This window comes from Empidonax traillii, unplaced genomic scaffold, assembly GCF_003031625.1.
Source record: "Empidonax traillii isolate 1590-97213 ecotype Southwest subspecies unplaced genomic scaffold, ASM303162v1 scaffold119:size1479319, whole genome shotgun sequence".
NCBI classification, from domain to species: Eukaryota; Metazoa; Chordata; class Aves; order Passeriformes; family Tyrannidae; genus Empidonax; species Empidonax traillii.
Window position 1 is genome coordinate 79,972 of NW_020955312.1, and position 7,271 is coordinate 87,242.

Sequence of the window (7,271 nt, forward strand, 5' to 3'; positions counted from 1 at the left end):
CAGACCAAGCCCAGAGATGATTTCATATTTTGCTGAGCTATGCAAAATACCCACCAATAATATTGTAGCACAGTAAATTGTCAATAAAATACTGGAGTTTCTGGAGTATCTGTTTAAAAATGCCCATCTGTAAAGCTCATCTGTAATAGTAAATCACTCATGACTGTTAAGTATGATATCAGTTTCTCCCAGTTCTAGTAGCTACACATCTCTTTCTCTCTCTCTTCCTCTCACAAAACACACAGATACAAATAAGAGAAAAGCAATTTTCCTGTTACAAATTATAAGAATTCTTTTTCCTGACATCTATCCCAAAAACATGACTATTCTCTAGCAATTTGCCAAAACATTTTGCACATACTATCCCAAAAATGAAAAGAGAACTGAGCTGCACAAGAAATCCTTCATGTAGAAGCCTTGACACAAGAATACTGGCTATGAACAGGAATATACTATGTGATGGGAATTTCTACGTGAACTGCTTCCAAAACCCAAGCTGATCTGTGATAAAAGTGCCATTTTTAAGCTGAATGAGCTTGTACAAAGTGTTACTGTATCTATTTTTGTCCTTGTTATTATTCTAAGCACACTTAAATCATTGTTTGGGGAGCAATGAAAATCATATAATATTCAAAGGCAGAAAGTATCAGTATTTAGCGCAAGCCTTTTGTCACTCTTCTCACAGCAAATGACCTGTAATAGCAATGGTGTAAAAAATGACAGTGGGTCCACCAAACTTGCAGCATTCTGTACTTCAGTTTACCAGGGCTGCACTAGCTGCAGTTTAAAGTCAGAATGACTAAGTCAGTCAAGGAAAATGTTTTACCTTCAAGGCTTTCTAGTCCGCTCCACAATATGGGGATGTGTCTCAGCCACTTTCAAAGCAATGGGAGATTTGTAGGGCAGACCTTACCAATTATGTGTAACCAGGACTGAATGCAGACTTCAGAACACCAAGACTTTCCACATAGCACATGGTATTTACATCACTGACATTTTTTGCAGCTTCCTGATATTTTGAAAATCCTCAGATTGTAATTTAGATTATTAAAACCTTAGTTTGAGAGAGCAATGGGAAAGCGAAAGTTCTCGACTGCTCTTTCTCAGAAGAAGGGTTGTGTCAAAAAAGAGGGTTTGGCTTTAAACACATCCTTGTCTAATGCAGTCTAGTATAACCACTGAGTCAAAGCTTAATACAGAAAGAAGATTTTATCCTGAATCAACTGGTATGGTGGCATATGTTATCTGTGCACATGTGTGTGTTCAGTTTATGTATGTATAGATGTGGTCATGACTTGTGTGGGCACACGCCAAGAATAGTCAAAAGCACAGTGTATATTCTAATGATGTTTAATGTCATAAGATGAAGTGAAACAGCAGAAGCAGGAAATCTCATAGCAAACTTATTCTTATGCTATGGAACTAAAAAGTCCTCTGGCAAGAAGAAGCCCAAGAAAAGAAACAGTTATACAGTTTGTATTCTTTCCTAAGATAAAAAGTGAAATCAATTTGGGAAGTAAAAATACAGGTCGCAGGAAGAACAGGAAAGGAACAAAGAGACAGAAGGAGTAGTTGCATAGAGAAATGTCAGGTAAGCCTATTTGGTGAAAGCACTTGAAAGCACTTTGAAAAATAACAATGGTCTCCGAGGATTTCTGATGGAGCAGTCTCACATTCTGTAATTTGCACTGAAGGCTCTCACATACAAGCAGCATCTTGAAATGTCACATTCTCTGATCTCTCCAGTGGATGTCCAGCTAAGCACCTGGGGATCTCACGGCAGTGAAGCTGTTAAACTTTTATCACCTGAAAAAGTAAACCTTGTCACCTTGAACAGGATTTTCCTCATGGGAATCTAGTGCTATGAATTGGAGTCAGGACTTTTCTACAATTACCATCCAAAATGTAAAACCCAAGTGTTAATATTCTGTAATGAAGACATGCAGAAGGGGAAGTACCTCCAGAAAGGTAAGGAGCATAGACAGGTAGTGTTGTTTTACAGGTCCAGAACTTTTGAATTGTCTCACATCTAACACTCTGACCCTGCCTAAGCAGCCTGACTTGCCTGCATTTCAGTTCTGTCTTCTCTAAATTAGTGCACTTTGCTGCCAAAGAGACTTTAAGACATGTAATCAATGTGTTGACCCTACCAGTCCTCTAATTGCCCAAACAAAATATTGATGCACTGAATACACACAGTTTTGAGGGTATTGCTTTTTGCAGACACTAATTTTGATATTTGATTCTAAGCTGTTGTTTGAATTTTCTCTTTTGGTAAATGCTGGTTACTTCTCTGTACATTTAAAATCCTGAACAGTTCACAGAGACAAAATAGAGCAGGACTCGGGGATAGCTGAACTGTGAGGCAAATAAGGGAAAAGGCTACAGAGTCGTGAAAAGTGATGTGGGGAAGAGATAGGTAATAAATTATTATTATTTATGCCTTATGAAACAACTAGAGAAGCATCCCTCCCAATCTTGCCCCAAGAGTCCTTTCACCAAGAATTAGGTGTAAAAAGAAGAATAAGGTGTCATCCCATGAAATGGTGGAAAATAATCAATTACTGTAACATGCTGTGCAAGATAGTAAATAATTTCAAGAGGAATTGTATTCAAGAGGAGCAGGAACTATAAAGCAGACAATTGTTTGCTTATGCATGGCATAAACTGCTGACTACCTCAAAATGAGATTATCCTGTCGGGAGAAAGCCTGCCCTACACTTAGGTTCTTTCTGACACTTTTTTTACTATGCCCCTGCCAGGTGGACATGCAGTCCTTTGCAAGGTGACCCTTAGCTCTGATCTAGTTGAACCATTCTTATATTCCCAGACTGCAGCTCTAGCTCCCACTGGAAATGAGAACAGTAACACTTTCCCTCTTTCACCTTTATAGTGCAAGGGAGAAAAAATGATGGCAAGAAAGGACAAGACTATTTGTGATTGCTGTCCTCAAGCCAGCTCAGTAATGCTTCTGGGAAAGCAAAAATGGGATGCAAGATGAATGAGAGACTGGTGCAGAAGAGGAGACAGACTGCAGAGCTGTCCCTACAGACTCTGCATGCATGAGGTGGAAGTAAGCAGTTGCTGCACAACTGGACCCATCATCTGAGTAACCTGTCATCCAAGACTCCAAATTACAGTCTAGCCCTTTAATAAGGTCCTAATGCCCTGTGGAAAAAACACAACGGTCCTTGAGTTCATTTAGTCACATGGAAAAACAAGGCTGTAATCCCTGGTGGATATAATAATCTCAGAGCAGTTCTCTAAATGTGAACTTGGTATATTCTATTATTCTGTGATTTCTACTCAAGTTAGCTCTAGAGAACAAGAGAAAAAGAAATACCACTGCAGTGGGAATCTTGACTAAGGCTAACACTAGAAATGCCAGCAGTATTCTAGTTCTGATCACAAGTGTTATTTTCCTACATGATAAGGACAGCATGAGGGAGGAAAATCATAATGCAAGTTCTTGTTCTAGTCTGATCAGGTCTGATGTCGGCAATGTCTCACAAGTACTAGAGGCACTAAATATTTTTAATAGAACTCAGAACTTTCCTGCAAAAGAAATATTTTTCCCATACAATGTCTACATTGAATGGAAATATTTAAAAGTCTGCAAACACCCTGAAAGTAAGTATCTGCATCTTTTTCTTATTTGATCTATAACACCCTTTTTCTGAGTTCACCAAATGATATTTTGATGGATTTTGTTTAGAGTTTTGGGGGGTTTTGGTTTTATTTAACAAATTTTATTTTTGCTTTAATGCCGGTAGCAAAACTTTATGTATCGCATTATACCTCTTATTTTCTCTGGCTGTTTTCTCTGATTTACATAGAAAGGGGGAGAGTAAAACAGTTAAACTCTTCGGTAGGTCACTGTTAAGCAGTAAAGTAACTGATTTCAAATCTGGAATAAGTTCCAGATGGCTGCTTCTTTGAAGTTCAGCAAAGAATGTTTGCAGCGGCGGTGGATTGATCATCCCTTCGCTGGAAGGACGCGGCGCTTCGTTGTTGCTGATCAACAGCGCCACTTTCTGCTGAAAGAGAATCATGACATCCCGCGGAGAGGCAAACTGGCAAGCCGATTTCAGCGACTTGATGCAAATCACAGACCTGCCCCCTCAGGAGCTGGCTGGTTGTATAAGAAACTTCTTCATCAAAATATGCAAAGTGGTTTCCACAAATGTTGCAGTCTGATAACCAGGCCTGATGCTTTCATGGAAAGGGAAAAATGCATGTTTGCCTTAAAGTTTTGTTCAAACAATTTTATTCTTATTTCCCCACCAGCATTGCCATCATCTTGACCATTCATGCACCACAACCTTATGCCCGTAGTCTGATGGATGACGTAAATGCTGCGATTTATGCATAAAATAAAATCTTGGGAAGACTACATTATTTCATGTCATTGCCTATTTCAATAAATGCTCATGTGAGTTCACGCAGATTCTTCAAGGAAACAGGCACTTTAAAAATATTTTCTTGTATAATCCAGTGGGTATTGATAACTACTGAAGCTCACAAACTATCTAGCAGGACAGCCAGAGAAGTCACTGTCTTTACTGCCTGGTTCTGCTTAGGGAAAAACAAACAAACAAAGAAACAAAACAAAACAAAACAAAACAAAACCTATGCTGAATTTATATTTTAGGTATTCTTCGTAACTACTTCTGACGTCAACTCTTCACACTTTTGCTGGCAGCAAATTAAATGGTACAGAAGTCTGACGTACCTAGGAAAACTGCCGAAACTGCTTTTTAAACATTGTTGTTACTAACATACATTTAAGTATCTCCAAAGTAAGGAAACAGGGAGCAAATAATGCCACCCTTATGCTTATATATATTTTACATATATATATATATATATAATATATATATATTTTTATATATATATATGTATATTTATGTAGCTGAATGCCTAACAAGGCTTCAAAAATATGCTGCAGAGAAAGCTGAAAATAAATATTGTTTTTTTTCAAAATCTTTCTTAAACTCTGTGAAATAAATACAGCACAGTAGTGTCATATGCATGACACTGAAGGATCGTGAATTTGGCACTTAAGTGCCAAAGGCTTCACTGCATTTTCTGAGGAAGGAAAGTTCAAAGAACACCATAATCTGGTAACCACCAAGCAGAACCCTCCACTGGCAAAGTTGTTTACACCTGCATATTGAAATTCAGTCCTAAAACTGTTTCGCATGCATTTCTCTGGTACAAGCATTAGGGTTCATTGAAAGACTTATGTTTTTTGAAATCTGTCACACACTGTGTTCAGCTCTCACCATAGATTCTCTAGAATAAAGCAGATAATGCTGCTGTTTCTTGGATCTCCCCTTACATTAACTGAAGTATTTGTTACACTCATTGCCATTTTCTGTTTCCTGGCTTTCAAGAGCAGTATTAGAAGAAGTGGGGGTGTATTATCTACCGGGACTTTATATTTTCAAACGTCTAGGATGCTCTCACATTGTCTGCTTCCCACATAAAGAGAAACTTTTCTCCCCACAATCAATATCTGAACAAGTGCTATCCAGCACAAACATCTATAGTCTAGACATTAAAGCAAACCTTTCAGCAGTGTATCCTGATTTCTGTTATGTAGCATGACCGTGGCAGTTTATTAAAGAATCTCTTTCAGTCTCCAAGTTAATGCTTTCTAGCACAAATCCCAGACTTTGGAGGCTCTCTTCCCTGCAACAGAAGGCATATGGCAAAGGATCAAGCAAGTAAGAGGTCTAGATAGGGACAGAAGAATGTGACTCAAAACTGCTAATGATTATCTAACAGGATCTGTAATCAAGCACTGCAAAGGAGAGACCACAAACCCTCTGAAATGAGGGATGAGCAATAACCATCCCCAGCAAGACAAGGTAAAAAGAAAGGCAGCCTTACAACTGTTCTTAAAGACTTTTGCTCTTAGGGAAAAGCAAAGTGTGTGAAAGTCCAGTAACAAAAGCAAATACCATCTTCCCTGTGTGAAGCCAAGTAAAGCCCTACCCAGTAGCAAAACCTTTCCTACAGGATTCCAGAGGTTTTGTTTTACAGCTGCATTTGGTTCATTTAGCTATAATGCCTCTCCACACATCAGTACCTACCTCCTTCACCAAAGTATAAAAAGGAGTTGAGGGACTTAATACCTAATCCTGCCACAACTTTCAGAGCCATAGCAAGGAGGTGAGTGAGGAACCTACTGTCTTGAAATTACTGTCTAAGAGAGCAAAAGCTCTCCTAGTGTGTTTTCAGGGATTTTCCAGTTGTTTGCAGGCTGTGTAGTGTTTTGCTATACAACCAAAATAATGCTGTGATTTCTGGTCCTTCCAGGATTCTTTACATAACAAGGCATAGCAGAATCTGGCCTCTACTTGTTATTTTTAATGTCATTTAAGTGCATGGCGAAGATATGCAAGTGAACTATTTAGTATTTTCTTTGCAAGGACAGAAGAGCTAAAGATGGTGATTACAAATCACTCTGGGGCACGCCTATAAACTCCAAGTAATCCATTGAAGGGAGATAATGCTAACATATAATGGGAGCAAGGAGATCAGTATTCCCTTTTCTCTGTAATACCAGGAAACATCAATATTCATGGCTCTGCTAATACAATGTGCGTTGTTTAGCAAAGTCAGAACAAGGCAAAAAAAGAAGATTAGAAACCCATGAAAGCATGTCCTGTACACCGACTGGATGGAAAACGCTTTTGTGCTGCAGTCGAGCAGCAAAAATCCAGAGACTTGTTTCATTACTACCGAACTTGAATGTCAAAATCAGAATTTCTATCACTTTGGAGATAATTCTTACCAGAAAACCTGGCTTTGCTAGCACATACAGTAGTCTTTGCTTCTTGGAGTTTCACAGGCTGTTTTTCCTACTAATAATTGAAGTCTAGTATGTTACAAAAGCCTGCTAAAATTTTTTCTCCTTACACTTAATAGTTTTAAACTTAAAGTTTTAAACTCCTTAAACTTAAAACTTTTCTCCTAAGAAAACTCTTCTTCCTACCAGTCCTCTAATTGCCCAAACAAAATACAGCTGCACAAAATACTTGGAGGTGGCTTGCAGCAGAGCAAACATCACCACCCTTGGGCTGGCATAGGCTTGTAGGAGCTTTGGCTGTGAAGCAGGTAACAGCTCTTTAGAGCCCAAATCCACAGTTTTGGCATCTGTAACACAGCACAGCTGTGCAAAAGGCTCTGTTCACGCAGAATTTTAACACTTTCAAAGGATGAATCCAAAAATTTATTTTTTTCTCCTCCCTTGCAGGCCTAAC

The 7,271-nt window shown here is 38.7% G+C and overlaps 1 long non-coding RNA gene across 2 annotated transcripts; it reads left to right on the top strand.

Moving 5' to 3' along the window:
* Nucleotides 1-349: 349 nt before the first annotated feature.
* Nucleotides 350-4,299, top strand: LOC114057187. Of its 2 annotated transcripts, XR_003571147.1 has the most exons (4): nt 350-1,968; nt 2,318-2,419; nt 2,894-3,109; nt 3,918-4,299. It is a non-coding gene; the product is annotated as an uncharacterized LOC114057187 (long non-coding RNA). The 2 variants fall into 2 exon arrangements; XR_003571146.1 differs by lacking the exon at nt 3,918-4,299 and having other exon boundaries at nt 2,894-3,458.
* Nucleotides 4,300-7,271: the final 2,972 nt, after the last annotated feature.